We start from the raw sequence: 16,944 nt of genomic DNA, 5'->3' as shown, positions 1-16,944 counted from the left end.
TTTTCTTGAATAACCTCTGTTCTTCTCCCCACTCATCACTTTTCTTTTAATTTTCTTTCTGCCACTCCTTAGTTTTTCAGAACTTTCACATTTTTATAATGTCTTGAAAGCTGAGGGTAACAAGGTTAAATTTTAAAAAGTGGGGAAAAGTGCTACTCTGTGGCCACCATTTAGTCTATTATATTTGGCAGCAAATAAGAAACTAAAAGCTAAACTACCAAAAAGATGAAATACTTCAAAAACATTCCACAAATTGCAAAAAGTGTAAAAAAAATATTCACTTCAGACTTTGCAAAATGAAAATATTTTTTATTCCATTCTGGTTAGATTTTTTTCCATTCTAATTTCTAATTGCAGCAACTAAAAGTCATGGGTGCTTAGGCCTGAGCTGTCCCTCAGCTGTGTGGACTGCAAGAAGAAGGTTCACAAGCACCCCTGGGAGGAGAGGCATGGCTGTTTGTCTCCCATGGGTAAGGCCTTGGCAGCCACATATGGAGGTTTCCCAGGAAAATGCATGGATTCAGAGTGATTCTTGGAGTTTTCCTTCCCTTTATCTCATGGCCAGCACGGAGTCTTTGCCCTTTTCCTCTCCTCTGGTTCCCCTGACCACTGACAGTGAACATGACCACCTGCAATGGTAGTGGCTGTCCCTTGATCCATCACTGTGGCACCACAGGGCAGTGCTGAGCGAAATCTCTGTCACCTCAGGCTGGGATCAGGAATGGCAGGAGGCCAAGGCTCTGCCCTGCCCTTGGGAGCTGTGTTTGCATTTCAGTTTCAGTGTGCAGAGGTGTGCAGCCTGGTGAGCAGATCCTGTTTGGGGACAGCTCTCCTGTTGAGCTGGGCCTCCCTGGGACCAGCTGTCCCCTGCCAGGACCTCTTTCCTCTCCAAAGCAGCGATGCTGAGGGTGCAGCACGTGAGGAGAGGCATGTGTTGGAACCCAGGACATTCCTCTGGCTGTCCTGGAGGACTTGAGACCCTGGCAGGGGTCAGAGACCTTGGCACGGAGTCAAAAACACCTGTGCCTTCGATCTTAGCCCATGGAAACAGTTACCAACTTTGTGTGATGATTTACACGCTGCAAAGATTTGAAAAGAGTGATAGAATAGAATTTATCACAGGGTGAAAAAGTAGAATTTTGGGGTTTTTAGAATGAGGGTTCAAGAGGCAAGATGGAGGAATCTGGGCATGTCCTGTCTTCTTCTTCTTCTTGTCCTCCATCTTCTGCTGTGATGGTGGCATTTTTGGATTGGTTTAGGGTAGAGACAGACTGTCTAATATAGGTGATAGTTATTGGAAAATTATTGTAAATATTGCACATGTAGTTTTTAGTATAAAAAGATAACACCGCCCCAAGGGTGGTCAGTGTCAGTGGACAGACCTCTGCAGGTCAGAAAAAGAATGTATTAGATAAGAGAAAATAAACAACCTTGAAAACCAGAGCTGAGGAATCCCAACTTCTTCCTCAATCGTGGGGCTGGGAAAAAAAGACTCTTTAATACCTCAGGAGCCATTCCAACAACTGAGAACCCAAGAGGTGAGCAGAGGGCTCAGCTCAGCGCAGCTCTGCCCCATGGTGTGCAGTGTGCGTGTCACACAGCCAGGGCTCTCCTGAGGCTGGCACTGCTGGGCTGTGGGAGGTGGCCCTGCTGCTGGCTGTCCCCAACAGCCCAGGGGACACCCCAGGGACTCTCACCTGCATTGCTCAGTGCGCTGAGAAGCAGCACAACCTGGTATTAGCCATCAATCATAAATAGGGGGCACAGCAGGCTCTTTCCCAGGGGTCATCTGCCTATAAGTGCTGCAAATCCACACTCCAAAGCCATCACTTCCCTAAAACAAATAAGAGTTTTCCCTGAGCAAAGGATTGCCATAAGAGTGCTGCAGGATCTGCCCTTTTGGCACCTCCTCATTCTGTCTTTGCTGCTGCCTACACATGCTCAGGAGACACCTCCAAAGCCCAGTTTTTGCTGTGTTTGTCTGCTAGCTGCCAGCTTTCCAGACTAAGATAGGATGTGATTTGGCTTAGGGACACATCACATGCAGCTTTACATCAGAAATGGTAGTTTGCCAATTTTAGGTATAATTAACAGACCGGAAAAAAACCCTAAACAATAGCTTCAAGTAGCCTCAAGCCAGCTTGTGGGTAGAATATTAAATAGACTACATTTTTCAGAGTGTATAGAGAAAATTAAGTCTGCGGCTGGGGAGTGGCTCCAGACAACCTGAGGGGAGCTTTGAAAGGCTCATTAGCTTGCAATGCTGAGATGAAAACTTTGCATTTATTGGGATGTTGGAGCCTCAGGAGTAATTCCTGGGCTTTCACAATTAAGACACAGCCCAATAGCTCCTGTACTCACTTAACTTGAGAAAGAGAGAAGATGGCAGCTGCTGGTGTGAGGCTCATCAGTGGCTCATGACAGCCTGTCCAGCCCCCATGATTAATAGGATAGTCATTCACATGAGATACTCTCTGGGGATCCAGGAGATTTGGGTTCAGTTGTCAGCTTTGCTATGGATTCCATGGAGTCTGGCTTCTCTTGTTTGCAATTCCCTCTCTCTGCCTTGTCATGCCTCCTGTGTTATTGAATGTAATGACTTCAAAGGAGAAAGAAACTCCTCTGGCAAAAGAGGCTGTCAGATCTCGATGCCACTTGGAACTAAGAAACACTTGTGATATAATTCAGCAGGCACTGAACTCAGTGTCAATTACACAAGAAAAAACAGCGAGGGATTCAAAGCAGGACAAGAATAGAATGCAAAATATAATAGGAAATAATAATAATTTACGTGCATGTGAAGTCATAGGAACACAGAAAAATAGAGGAGAAGAGGCTCCAACAATCCCTTTTTTCTTCTCTGGTCTCTAAAAGTTTCACTCGTAAAGAATTCAGTTATTTCTGTAGCCTGCTTTCAAATATGTCCACTCCCTCCATCAACACCACATTTCCATGTCCTGCTTATGAAAATGGCAAAACATGGCATTCAGTGCCTGGCTAAAGTGAAGGTGCTTGCCCTCCCCCACAAAGCCTGCTATTTACCCCAAGGAGAAAATAACTGTATTTCTGACAATTCCATGCAGAGTCCTATTTATTGCCTTGCTAATGATTTTTTAAAAATTGAGACTATTAAAATTAACTACTAAAGACGAAGCCTTGACTCTTTTTTCCGAATATGTAACTAACTAACTGGTTACCTGGTTGCAGCAAAGACTGATAAAAAAAAATGCAATAAATTTAAGTCTTTTGCCAACAGTTGCAACATTGTTGAGCAGTGAAGCAGGATGTTCCCTGGCTTTTTTATTTCTACCAGAGCTTCTATCAAAGAGATTCCTCTTCCTCTAGATGTCACCTGGTAGCTACTGCTTGATGTGTGCTGTGGTTTGCTGTGTCCTCTGGAAGGACCTGCATGTCCCCCAAGCCTGGGCAGTCTGTCAGCCATGTCAGCTTGTCAGATGAATTTGCTGCTTCTCTGTGAGAGTTCTGGGTCCTGGACACTGTAGGACACCACCAGTGGCAAAGCCACCACAGTCCTGCCCCCTTGTTCCTGACTTGTTCGGGCCTCTCTCTTGCCTCAGCCTTGCCTCTCTTTTTCATACTTTATACTTAATTCACACAATGTAGTTACCACAACTTTTGTTTCCCTGTAGCTCCTGAAGCCACTTTTTTAGCCAGGCTAGTCACCACCCTAATCAGGATGTTCATCCTTGCACACTTACCATGACTTTCTTGAGGAAATGCCATCTCTCCTTGGCCTCTTGTGTTTCTTTCATCCCCTGGAACCTCCCAAGCAGTCATTTTCACCATTTTTTTAATCATCAGATATCCAATCTCTGTTAGACAAGTTCTGTGCAGGTCTTGTGGGTGTACTTTTTCATTCCTATTCTCATAAAAAAAAAAAAGAAAATCCAGACAAACAAGTAAAAAATGTAGATATTTTCTTGTCTCCATGAAGGATTCTGGACAGACTGGGGAAGTTTTCAGCCTGAGTCTAGGGATGAACAAATAAAAGAAAAAATAAATATAAATCCAATAAATAATATAATGGACCTTTTCTGGGAGAACTTAGAATAAATCTGAGTTACTTAGACATATGTTTATCATACAACTATTTCTAGGAACATGGTATGTATCAAGGAGTATAAAATTTGCTTTCATTCTTGTGCAGAGATATTATAAGGTGTGAGAAGAATGTCCTAGTCAACAACTGTGCTTTTATTTCAAAAGCTGGAATATATTATAATATAAGAAAAGCCAGTAAGTAAAGATATTTCAGGAGGAACATAAACAGCTAATCCAAAAGTTAGAGTTTTCATTGCAAAGGACATTTTACTTCTTTGAGTTTTTTATTTTTTTAATTCCAGAATTAATATTGCAAATGAATCCTAATTGTGAAAAAATACAAGATGGTAAAAACATCTTCAAAGATCTTATATAACAAAAATGAAGACATTGATTGAAATAGACTTTTGGGAATAGGTTATAGCTCATAATACAAAGAAAAAGACTAATGATGTCCAAATAGAAAAATGTTCACTGTTATGAAAATTATATCTCCATTTTTCCCCTTCAGTTGATTTTATTAATTGAAGGCCAAAAGTATCCTCAAGACAATTAACTACAGTCAATGTTTTGCAAGTAATTTTTTTCCATTGGAAGACTTCCAGCCAGGTTTCCATTTCAGTTCTGTAGAACACATAATTGATTTTTCCATCTAGTTCTATTCTATTTGGTGCATTCAGATCTGAATTAAGCTCTCTGTTTATTGTGGGTGACATGTTTTATTAATTTAAAGGACAACTTCTTTTTTCCAGTTTTCTCGGTGCAGTTTTGCAGTTCCTACCCACAACCTGAGTTCCAGATCTTGATGCTCTTGTTCTTGCTCTTGCATTGTTGCCATGACCTATCTGGTGCTTGTAGTTGTGACTCTTCTGAGGGCTCAGCAGGCACAAGGACAGCTAATCTGGGCTGGGAGAGCATGGATGGCCATGGATGGACACTGTGTTGTGGCCAGGGTGTGTGCTCCAGCCTCCAGCCCCTCTTGATGACTGCCCATGAAAGGCAGCAAGGTCCATCTGCAAATCCCAAGGTGGAATTTAGCCCTGACAGACAAACCCCTAAAAGCAGGGGTCTCTACAGGCGAGGGTGTCTGCTATCCTCCTACTGTCAGTGGTGATCTGGTTGATGAAAAGTGTTGGAGAGCCTTTGGTGATCGCATTTGGGCATCTGAACTCCTGTTGACCCAGCTGGTGTATTGGCCTGATCACTAAGGACCACAGAGGGCCTTGGACCCTGGAACACCTGGGGGTACAAATGTCCTGAGCTGTGATCTGAACCTGTCTCTAGTTGCTTCATTAAGTGGTCAAATCCAAGAATCGTGGCTCTCATGTTTTACTGCAAACTTTCCCTTTGCACACAATGCAATGGCCCAAACCCTTCCAAGAACTTAAAAACAGGAGTAAACCCGCTTTTTCCATCCCCCTATTGGATGTGTAAACCTAGATCAGAGCTGCAGAGCCACTGTGGTGTGCTGGTTTATCACAGTTGTACCCATAAAGATACAAATTGGAATGGGGGACTGAAAACCTAAAGCTCAAGGTAAGATACAGGGAGGTCCCAAACTTTCAATGGTGTATTAAAGATAATATTTTCAGCCTTTTAAGGCTTAAGAATAATCTTCTCTCCTCATATCATTTCACTATTTCAGATAGATAGAAAGTGATAGTACAGCACAGGAGGGAACTTGGGTTTCCTCAGGCACAGAAATACCAGCAGCCACTAAACAGAGGACACAGCAGTATCTGTGCAGCAGAGCTGCAAGGCTCTCTTACTTCTTGTCCTCATTGGTTTGACTTTCTCTACCTTTACTGTGCTCTGCACCAGCAGTGTGAGGGAAATGGTGGCATCAAAATAGCAAAATTCACATAGGCACAAGTTATTTTTTAGGTATTTTCCACTGGCTCTCCAGAATTTTTAAGGGGCACTAGCTGAGGACAGTTTTGATATTTCTCTAATCTAAAGATGGACACAGGAAAATTGGTGAGCAATCTACAGCTGGAACCAGCAACAAGTAAGACAAGGGAAATATTTTCTTCCACTGCCATTGTTAAACTCATGTGTGAGCAGTCTGTCCAGGAAGTTTGAGAGTTCTTCAAGACAAATCAGTGCTGGTTGCATAATTATTGGCAAAAAAGAGTCTCACTACACATCTGTCTGGCCCAGCTACAGGCCTGATCAGGAAACCTCAATGAGCATCTCTTCAGCCTCTTCCACATCACATGTACCTCTCCTAGTGCTGACAGCTGCAAAATAAACGTGGGGTTTCAAGGAGTAGAGCATGTGAGTATTCTTTTGGATAATAATTTGGTTCCAGTTAGAGGTCAATATTCCCTCTAATGTTCCCCTAATGATGTTAAAATTTTTAAACTAATAAATACTGCCATGAAGAAAATATCTAAAGAAAATTGTCCTTTACTTTTTTAGTTGCTCAGGAATTGTGAGAAAAAGGGATCCCAGGAAACCAATTTCAAGCTGTCTGCATGGCATTTAACTCAATGTTTGGCTATCTCAACAAGCCTTTTTTTCCCAACTTACTAAATGCCATGTAGCTTAAAACTTGCAACTGTCTCAGCTGCTTATTCACCAACAGCATTATTATTATTATTATTTTCATGTCATTCAGCTGTAACAGTGAATGAGTGACAAATTGTTTTATCACTTTATCAGAAAGAATGGTTACAGTGCACCCAAAATCTGATGACTGTTACTATGTAGATTTGACTTTGTAATGCCTGACAGAGGAAGAGGCAGGCAAGACAGCTGACAGCTTTCTGCACACACAACTTGCTGAACAATTCCCACATAAGCTTTGCCTGTTCTCAGCCAGTCCATGTTGCATCCTCTGATGGAAATGCCCAAGACCTAAGATATTGCAATTCACTCTACGCTTTTGACTCTGTCTAACATGTAAATACAGCACCAGTAAGAGTCTTCAACACATTTCAGAAAGGAATCCACTCATCAGCTTCTTGCTGTGAGTGCAAAACCAGGTAATTAGAATACACCCCCATGGCAGATGGTGCACAAAGAAGATTGGTAGCAAAATCTGCTTCAGTTTCTGAAGAAGAGACAGATGACACTTCTGATACTGTGCCTGTACCAGCCACAGTCATCATCACAGAAAGAAATCAAGGAATGGGTACACAGTGATGATGGAAACCTGATGTTCCCAAATGCAATAAATCCAAATGGACTTGCAAACAGCAGGGAATTGTACATTTTTTTAATGCTGCTGCACTGTAAGACATAAAATAAGTGACACATTACTGTAGAAGTTCTTGTCTTTATTCTTGTGCCAATTTATGCTGATCCTGTTCTTTCAGACATGCTTGGTTGTACTTTGTTAGGCTTTTCAGTGGCCTATATTATTATTCAAGGTCTGTAAAGTGGCATATTTATGCATATTCCTGGGATTAGTTTTTTGGAAGGAAGAATGCTAAATTTTCCTGGTTTAGACAATGAAATATTTAGAAGAGGAAATGAAGCACAGCACCCATTCTGTCTGAGAAAAAAAGATTTTTCTGCAAATCAGATTTGTACTTTTTGTGTACAGAAGCAGATTTGCCATCTCAGTAAAACACAAGAAAAGCTGATTTGTTAACAAGAGTTACCACACAGCACCTTTGGAACTAAACAAGCACTTCACCATGCAGAGGGGACAGGAAAAGGGTATCTATCTTTTTGACCAGTTCAGCACTGGCTGTGTATCATTGGCCAGTGAGCAAAATTGCTGAGTGGAAAGGGGAAGGTGTGTGTGGGGCCATACCTACACACTGAGCATTTCAAGGAGGGGCTGCTTTGCACTATCTGGATGTTGTCCCATGTGCTGTCCAGTGCATATTTGGAGTGCATTCCCACTTTTTTTGAAAGATTATCCAGCTTATGTCCTCCAAAACCTCTCTCTCATCCCAAAACATAGCGACTTCTGCTTTGAAAGTCTCGTCCTGGTCTGCACTGTTGTTAATAGAGACAGACAGTTCAGGGGTCCCTCATGTCCATTTACCTGGCACAACAGAGACACTCAGAGAGCTGAAGGGCTCAGTGAAAACCCACTTTTATAACCTATCTGGCAATAATTCCACAACCTCACTGTTGTAATACTGATGGCATTGTCCAGCTTTAATGATGATTACCTCCAGGTCCATGAAGTCTGGTTCTTTTTAATTTCTTGAGCCCCGCAAACCAACCGTGACTGCACAGAACACACATTAAGGGTATTTTATGTTCTACATCCATGTAAGGGCATTTGTCATGAGGTCTCCCCTTGCAGAAACCAAAGGGATATTGGCACAGCCCCTGAGCAGAGCCAGCTGCCTGCCCCACCAGCACCTTGGGGCCCACCCATTCCCCTGTAGTGTCAAGCCTTACCAGTTGAGACCAGGCAGAGCAAGCACTCAGACAGTGACTGATTGAATAGGGGTGATGGAGTATCCAAGGAGGCTGCCAAAATGCCTCATGATTAATCAAAATCTTAAAAAAATTCAGGGAATCTGAGTGCTGCAAAACCTCACTCTGTTTTTCATCTCCTGAGAAGGTAAACACGTGAGCTTACTCAGCACCAGAAGTTAATCAGCTTGGGAGACCCTGGAGCCAGCAATCCTTGTAGCCATTCCAAAAGCAGACTTCTGTCTCTTTTCTAGTGCACTCCCTCCATGGACCTTCCTAGGGCACATCCCTCAGCTTGGTCGCCTGACCCCTCTGCTCCTGGCCATCCCCTCTCGGGATCTCTCGCTGGTCAGAGTGACCCCAGGAAATGTTAGAAAGTCTCTTTTCCCAGCCCAGCGCTTGAAGAAGGAGTCAGAGCTCTTCAGTTCTTGGTCTCAAGGTTGTTTATTGTTATTTATCTATAAAATATTTTCTCCTGTCCAGCTGAGGTCTGTTCAGCACAACAGTCAGAGGCACTCTGCCTGCTCCCAGGGCGGTGTTATCTTTTTATACGAAAAACTACATGTACAATGTTTACAATTACTTTCCTATCCTATCACCTATCACCTATGTTAGACAGTGAGTCTCCAAATACCTATCACCTATGTTAGACAGTGAGTTTCTACTCTAAACCAATCTAAAAGTGCCAACATCACAGCAGAAGATGGAGGCCAAGAAGAAGAAGGAGAAAGGCTGGACATGCGCAGATTCCTCCATCTTGCCCCCTGAACCCCCATTCTAAAAACCCCAAAAATCTATTTTTCACCCCGTGATAAATTCACTATCATTCTACCTAAACTGTTGTGGCTTGAAGATCTTCATACAAGGTTGGTAATTTGCTCCATGGGCCATAATCAAAACCACAGGAGTCTTGGGCTCTGTGCCAGGGTCTCTGAGCCCCCTGGCAGGGGTCCTGGCAATCCAGGACAGCCAGAGGGATGTCCTGAATTCTGACAATCCCCCACCACCCCCATGTGGCTCTCAGGGTCCCCTCCGAGGGCTGCCCTGGGAGGTGCATGGAAAAGTGCCCCCCATTCATTGCACGGGGGCAACAGATACACAAACACCCAACAGCAGAGGAGGAGAACTCTCAGAAGCACAGAGAGCACCTCAGGCAGGGCAGATAATCTCTTTGGCTACAGAAGTGAGAGCAGCTGAGTTAGGTCAGTTTGCAACACAGTACTGTAGGTGAAATCCAGCTCTTATCATTCAGAAGTTCCTCCATGCTCTCTCCCTTCTCTCAAGAGAAGAAGCTTGAATTATTCCTCCCTCTGTCACCTGAAATGCATCCTGATGATTCCAACTATCTTGGAACAGGGCAGCTGACTGCTCTGCTATTTATTCCAAGACACTAAGACCAGAGACCCAGCAGCCAGCATACCTCAAACACAGGCAAAGGGCAGGCAGGAGCTGCCCTTAAATTAGGAACATAAAAGTTGTAATTTTGGACAGGAAGATGAGCTGGTAATACTAGTTTTATTTGTGGTGGGATTGACTAAAGGAGAATGCAAAGTCAGGACACTTTGCCTGGGGTCTTGCACCCCTGACTGTCCCCCAGAGTACTTCAAGAAGCCTGTGCCATGCTGAGCAGTTTGCTAATGACTATCAACTGCTTCATTTTACATACACCTGACTTGAAATGTGCTGACTCTGAATGTTTGCTTTTTTCCTGCCCAGCAACATCAGTCACAGGATGCTGGAAGCAGCTGGGAAAGCAGCTGGAATGCCAGCCACCACCCAGGGCCAGGGTTTTGTGGGGCTCATTTCTGCCCACAGCTGGCTAAAATACTCCATGCTGCAGTGCAGGAAGACATGGAAAACTCTCTGGCACATGTGGGCTGTGATTTCTGCTTACCCAGACTGAATAAGCAAGCACCAAGACAGAATATGGCATTTTTCTTTTAATAATTTAAGTTTACATGCCAATGCTTTGAAATTTAAAACAAACATAGGAGGAGGTAATTTTCTGCATGGCAGGAGATATAAAATCTTTGGGCTTGGGTTTGTGAGTAAATGGCAAATGCTGTTCTGTGAGACCACAGACACTGACACATGCCTGCAAGCTGCTGCTCTGTCTGGGCCCAGAAATGTGAGGGGCAGAGCTGCCTTGGTCTGGCATCACAGCCATTTCTGCCTTCTTCTGATCTCCTGTTTGCTCAGTTTCCCATGGCACTTTCTCAGCTACACTGTTTGTGACCACACTGCTTGGGGTGCATCTCCTCCCCACAGAAACAGAAAAATGGAATAAAATGAAAATAATTTTTTGGTCAAAGTTTTGCTAATTTGTAGAGGGAGACAGACAGGAAATTTGCAGACTGACACTGCAAATAATGTAAACTCCTTATTTCCTCCACAGCTGGCTGGAACCTTGGCTCCTTTCACACAATGAGGGGAAATGTAATTTTCTGTTTGTTGTATTGTTGGAAGTTTTAGTTTTTACAGCTGCTGTTTGACTCCCTCTACTTTTTATAATGGGCTCTTTTTCCTCCTGGTATGCAGGTTGCCTCCCTAAAAATAAAGCTTTAGAGGTTCTGCATCACAGTCCCAGGCTCTCAGGTCCACGTTTGCAGAGGGACTTGCATCTGGAAAGAGCAGATGAATCATCATTCTGGGGTGCACCTCATGGCCCAACTCTCCTCCTGTCACTTCCCAATGCAGGCAACCCTTAGGGACTCCTCTGAAAGATGACTGAAAACAACAACATCAGTAATAGCTGATCTGGATGTGTCTCAAATATTTGCTCCATTATATAAATGCTTGTGGTTATCCCACGAATCATCCTTTGGACAAATGTTTTGAATTATCTGTTTCCAGGAACAGGCTCTGGTGAATGGTTTGGAGCAACTTTCCCAAACATGTTTGCTACCTCAGCCACACAGATATCTCTGGCACACAGGTATCCCCTGCCCTGCAAGCCTGGCTGGGCTGCAGCACAGTTTCTGATGGCACCCCACGGGATGGGCAACTTTGAGGTGTTGACAGTCTCCCAGCTCCATTCCTATGTTTTCCTCAGGATGCAGCAGCATCTTGTCATCAAATCTCTCCATATGAGAAAGTTCCCACACTGTGGAATTTGATCTGGCCCTCGTAGCAATCTCACCTTTGTTCCAGTGTGCAGACCACAGCCCCAGCTAACAAAGTCCTCAGTGCCTTACAGCACTGACCTGGCTAAGAAAATGGGGAACAATTTAATCACAATAAGGCTGCTATGCAGACACAAAGGCAAGATTAATAAACCATTGTTGAGCCCAGGCTAAGTCAATAAAGTGGAACTGATTGGAAGCCAGGAGAGCAGCCAGGTAATGATTAATCTGTATGTGTGATACTGATTTTAAAGACCAGCTGTCACTTGAAACCCTTGCAGATGCATGGGGTGTCTGGGAGGGCACCACAGACTGTTACCTTACACCCTGCATGGAAAGCAGGAAGAGCTGCATTCTTTGTGATTAACCCAGCTTGAACTTTGAAATCTGAGACCCAAATATTTACAAGAAAATTACAACTAAGAAAAAGTGTTGGTGTTCAAAAGGTCCTTTAGTTCTACAGTGTGGGACAAGCTTCCTATGGGGCCTGGGGCAAGACCCTTCACCTCCTGGGACTTCACTTTCCCATATTCAGAGTACAGTTCTTCCCCAAATATATTTCCTTTGCATATCTTATTTCCAGGGCAAATTGGTACTCAAATTTTAAAAAGAAAAACAAAAAAACCCAAACAAACAAAAACCCCAAAAACCAAAAACAAAACAAAAAAACCCAAAACAAACAAAAAAAAAGGAAGAAGAAAAAAAAGGGAGAACTAAGAAATACCAAAGCCTAAAAGCCTGAGAGAGTTTTCCTTTATTTCAAAGAAGAACACAGCTGGCCAGAGAAGTAGCAAACCTTTCCAAGCTCAAAATAAGTCTTCTCCTAAATACTAGAAGTGCTTTGTTACTCAGCCCACACAATTATTGTAGGAGAAGACACCAGTTTCCAGGAATCTGGAACTTCGCAGCTCTCAACTTAATTTGTGGGGAAAGAAGGTCTTACATTCTAAGGGCTTTAACAGAGCTGTTCTCCCTGGGATTGGCTGGCTGGTTAAATAATCCCCTTTCCTCACTCCAGAGAATCACCAGGCTCTCCAGAGGACAGGGAGGGTGAGGGACGTGCACCCTGGGTGAGTTGAGGACCCAAAGGTGCAGCATTCCAACCCGGAGGCAGTCGTGGGGAAAGCCCCAGTGAGGCACCCACAGGATGATCCCACCCAAGTCACTGACAGAGCAGATGACTTTACCCTTGTGGAAGTGTTCTAACTTAGGGATAAAATATTGTCTTACCCTCTGCCCTGCTGCTCAGCCTAACTCCAGCATTAGCTTTCATAGCTATAACAAACCTCCCAAGCGAACAGCTTTTAAGCTCTGCTTCCAAATCAGGCTGGATAAGGAGTGAGCAAGCTCAAATTGGTGCAGTGGCCAACCCATTGTCCCTTCCTCTGCCTCTGCTCCCCTGACCCTTGAGAGAGATAGGATTTAGTGTTTCCTCTTTACAGCTTCCCCTGAACTGAGTGGATATTAGTCCCTTATCCATTTGCATGGATACTTTAATTACTTAGAGCCTGGACAAAGCCTCTGGAATGTTTAAATCTGTGGGGTATGAGTGGAACTCTTCTGGAGGAGGACAAATGCAGCCTTGCTGCGACTGCACGAGGTGCTCCCAGCTGTGTCACCCATGTGACAAACAGGGCTGAAGAAGTTGCTTTTGCAAGGTGGCAATGGCTGGTCAGACTCCACAATCCCTCCAAAGTGCACAGCTCCAGTAGCAAGCAGAGCTGGCAGGAGGGGAGGAAGGCAAGGGAGGTGACGGAAACTTCCCAGGGCAGAATTATTAAAGAGCCTGAACAGACTCTGGTACTTCCAAGCACAAGTAAACTTAGCAATGAGGGCCCTGTTTTGTCTCATGACAACACCTTCAAAAACATCTCAAACATTTGTTTTTCTTTGTGCAGCCTCACATGCCATCACCCAGCACCAACAAATATGAGCTCCTCGCTTTCTAAGCACAGCCTTATGAGGAAATATTGTCACAATGAGCCACAGCTTGAGCTGTGGAATAGCAGATGAGTGAGAGTGTGTGCAGCAAATTGCAAGGAGGAGCAAGACAGGAGCAATTGCAGTGGCTTCCAGGAGTCCCATGGGGAGAAGAGGCTTTCAGATACTGAAAAATTAAGGAGATCTCTTAGAAAGAGCTTGTGAAGTTTTTAAAAGCTGTTTTATGACTCTTTAGACAGAGATGACCATCAAAAATGAGCAGGTACATTTTTAACGAGGTACAGTGAATGTTATTGCTGCTGCAGCAGCACCTTGCCGGAAGCTGTGCCCCAACATGGTCTGTCTGGTGGGGCAGAAGCTTTGCAGAGTTCACATGAAATGTGGAGCCAGCAAGCCTTGCCCTTGGATAAGTATCTGCTCTGCTTGAACAGGCCTGACTGGAGAACAGGTGCTCAGCGTGCTCCAGAGTTCACACCTACTGGAAGAAATGGCCACTACTCATCCCAAACCACTGCTGGTTTTGCACATCCTGGCCTCAAGTCTCAGGCTTTTCAGAAGACTAATGCCAAGGACAGCAACACTGGCTGAGAGAAGCAGCTGATGTCACATAGACTCAAAGCCATGGATTTCATGGACCTTAAGGGCAGAAGATCAAACTGCCTCCAAATTAGGTATTTAGCCAGTAAAATGTTGCCTTGCTGTCACTTGAGCCCATAACCATGAATTAGACAAAGACACACAAATCCTCAGGGAATAGAGTTACTAATTGCTACCAGTAAAAGATCAGGAATCACCTCTATAGCATCCACACAAAATTCCTCAATCAAAATCTCCCTGCAGGATAAGCAGGCAATGTCATCCTTATGTCAGGGAAAGGAGCTTCACCATAGGCCCAAATCAGGCCCCAGGTGTATAAACAGGGAGAATGGGGAATTCTTTGCATATTTCACATCCTGTCTTCGCAACTCTACAAGGTGTCTCTCATGACAGCCCTGTGTCATGACGTGCATCCCTCCCAACGCCGCCCCAGAGAAAGGAATTGCATTGCCCTCATCCTAACAGAGACGCCTTAGAAAAGAACTCCCATATTCCACTCCAAAGGACATCCACGGGACCCAAGCAGGTCCAGTCCTCCTTAAGGCCCTATTTCTCTCCATCCTGATGTTGAGCTCCTGCTAAGGCCCTGTGAGCTGCCACTGGAGCCATGGCCTCAGTCCTAGTCAGAGCCACTGCTTGACAAGACCATACATCCCTCCCTGGGACAGTCACCAGCATTTATCTCCATTTCCATTTGCAAAGAGCAGCTGGTTGGAAGGGAGGAGAAGCTGGACCCTCCATGTTGCCAGCAGGACTATCCATCAGCTGTGAGGGTCACAGTCTCATATCTGCACAGGAGCAGGGCATTTGTCCTGTGCCTGGCCACCAACAGACACTCTCCTGGAGACCTCCACATGCCCCGGGCCTCTTGTGGTTGCAGACTTGGCAGCTGGTACAAGCTGGCCACAACACACAACTTTCCCTAAATATTATGTTTTTCAGGGTGCTGGTTTTAGCTGTTATATTTGGCAGTTTTCCTTCATTGCCTTTAGCAGCAATGACTTACTGATAGGAGGGAAAATTTGAGGACATTAGTGGATTATTCCAGCTCCCCTACTTTGTTTCCTACACACACATGCCACTCCCTTACTACCAAACCCTGAAGAGGGGCTAGGTGGTAAGGACTGGTACTCAGAGAAGTGTATATCTGTACTTTTCTCCTTGCAGAATATTTCCAGGATCAGACTTTCTCTCTGTGGTTTGGTTTGTTTTGACAACATTCACCAGCATCTTGGTAGGATGAGATCTGGGGTAGATCAAGATCTTCAGATTTCCCTGATGGGAGACATGTACAGAGTTTTGTCCTTCTTAAAACTGCGGGCTGGCATTCCAAAACTTCCTCTTAGGTGCCAAAAAGGTAGCTACAGGCTCATCAGAGCTTAGATCCTGTGTGCTGTCCACGTGTAAGGATCTCGATGGACAGATGTTCCTTGCCAGTTTCTTAAACACTTAATCTTATTTCTATAGCTACTTTTGAATGTTTCACCCACACAAATGGGTTGATGGTCAGAAGAAAGAGGAAATGGGAGATGGAGGGAGGTGGGAAGAGGAGAGAGAAGATTAATTGCTTCTTCCTAACACCATTCTTTGATCTCTGAATATGGGCTGTTATCTCAACATCAGGATTTGGGCTGAAGGTTTACAGGAAAATCATGTAAAAACATTCCCTTGTTCTGAGGAAACGATGCATGAGTGGAAATAAAAACATAAATATCCAACTGGGACATAAGATGCTTACCAAGGCCACCCAGTGAGTTGGCTTTTATTCTGGACCAACTCTCTGTTCTGAATTTGTGAATATCTTTCGTCATGAGATCCTTGGCTCCAAGAGATACCATGACCTACCACTGCTATGCTGATGGCAAATTAAGTCCTCCTGTGCTTCATGTGCTGAGCTGTGCTGCACTCCCCTCATCAAACCTCCTCCAGAAATAGTCAGGAAGTGCCTCAGGGTGGAAAACATAGGGCAGGAAAGTTCTTTGGCAGGACTGATTTGTGAGCACAGGAGATTGACTTCATCTCACTCAGCACAAGCTGCTGGAAATAACTGCTGGGGAACAAGTCCTTCCCATTGCTGTTGTCACTAGAGCAAGTGAAAGAAAATGGAAGAAGTATCCAGGGTCTTCTGACCTGTGGGCTCCTGGAGGGTGAAATGAACCCCACTCTCTGGAGCTTTGCAGGTTTTGGCCTAGTTTGCTAAGAGCAGGAGTTCACTGCCACCCTTTGTCTCTCAGCTTGTTCTTCAAACCTTGACTTACCTTCTGGGAGCTCCCAGTGTAGCCCAAACTAATGTCATCTGGGTTTTACTCTGAAAATGGAAGTCTGTACAAGAGGGCTGGTTATTCCTAATTCCTGGTGGTTTGAGACCAGCTGGTGCAGCTTTACAGAAGCAAGTGCTGAGTGCCCTTCCAGGGTCCCTGTGCATGCTCTGCAGTTCAGCTGCAGAGACATGGAGCTGCCCAGTGTAGCTGCAGCTGCCTCCCAAACACCACTTCAAGATCCAGGAGAGGCAGGGCACTTCTTGGGCTGCACACAATGGATGCAAGTTACAGGACAATATCTGTCTCCAGGAACTCACAGTCCATATTGAGACAAGACTGCAGTGAGAGGTGTCATGACACCTGGGGACAGGGAGAAAGGAGGATAGGAAACAGGAACTTTGCTTTGATGCTGGCCTTTTAGCACAGTGCCTTTTTGTTTAAAGCAAACTTTCTTTTATTTTCTGTAATGATGTCCCAGCACATCCCACTTCAGTCCTGTTTATCTCTGTCAATATCTGGTGCTTATATTGCATTTCTAGATACATAATTCATCAGCTTCACATACGGTTTTAATAACC

This window comes from Geospiza fortis, unplaced genomic scaffold, assembly GCF_000277835.1.
Source record: "Geospiza fortis unplaced genomic scaffold, GeoFor_1.0 scaffold75, whole genome shotgun sequence".
Classification (NCBI taxonomy): Eukaryota; Metazoa; Chordata; class Aves; order Passeriformes; family Thraupidae; genus Geospiza; species Geospiza fortis.
This window is presented reverse-complemented; position numbering follows the sequence as displayed.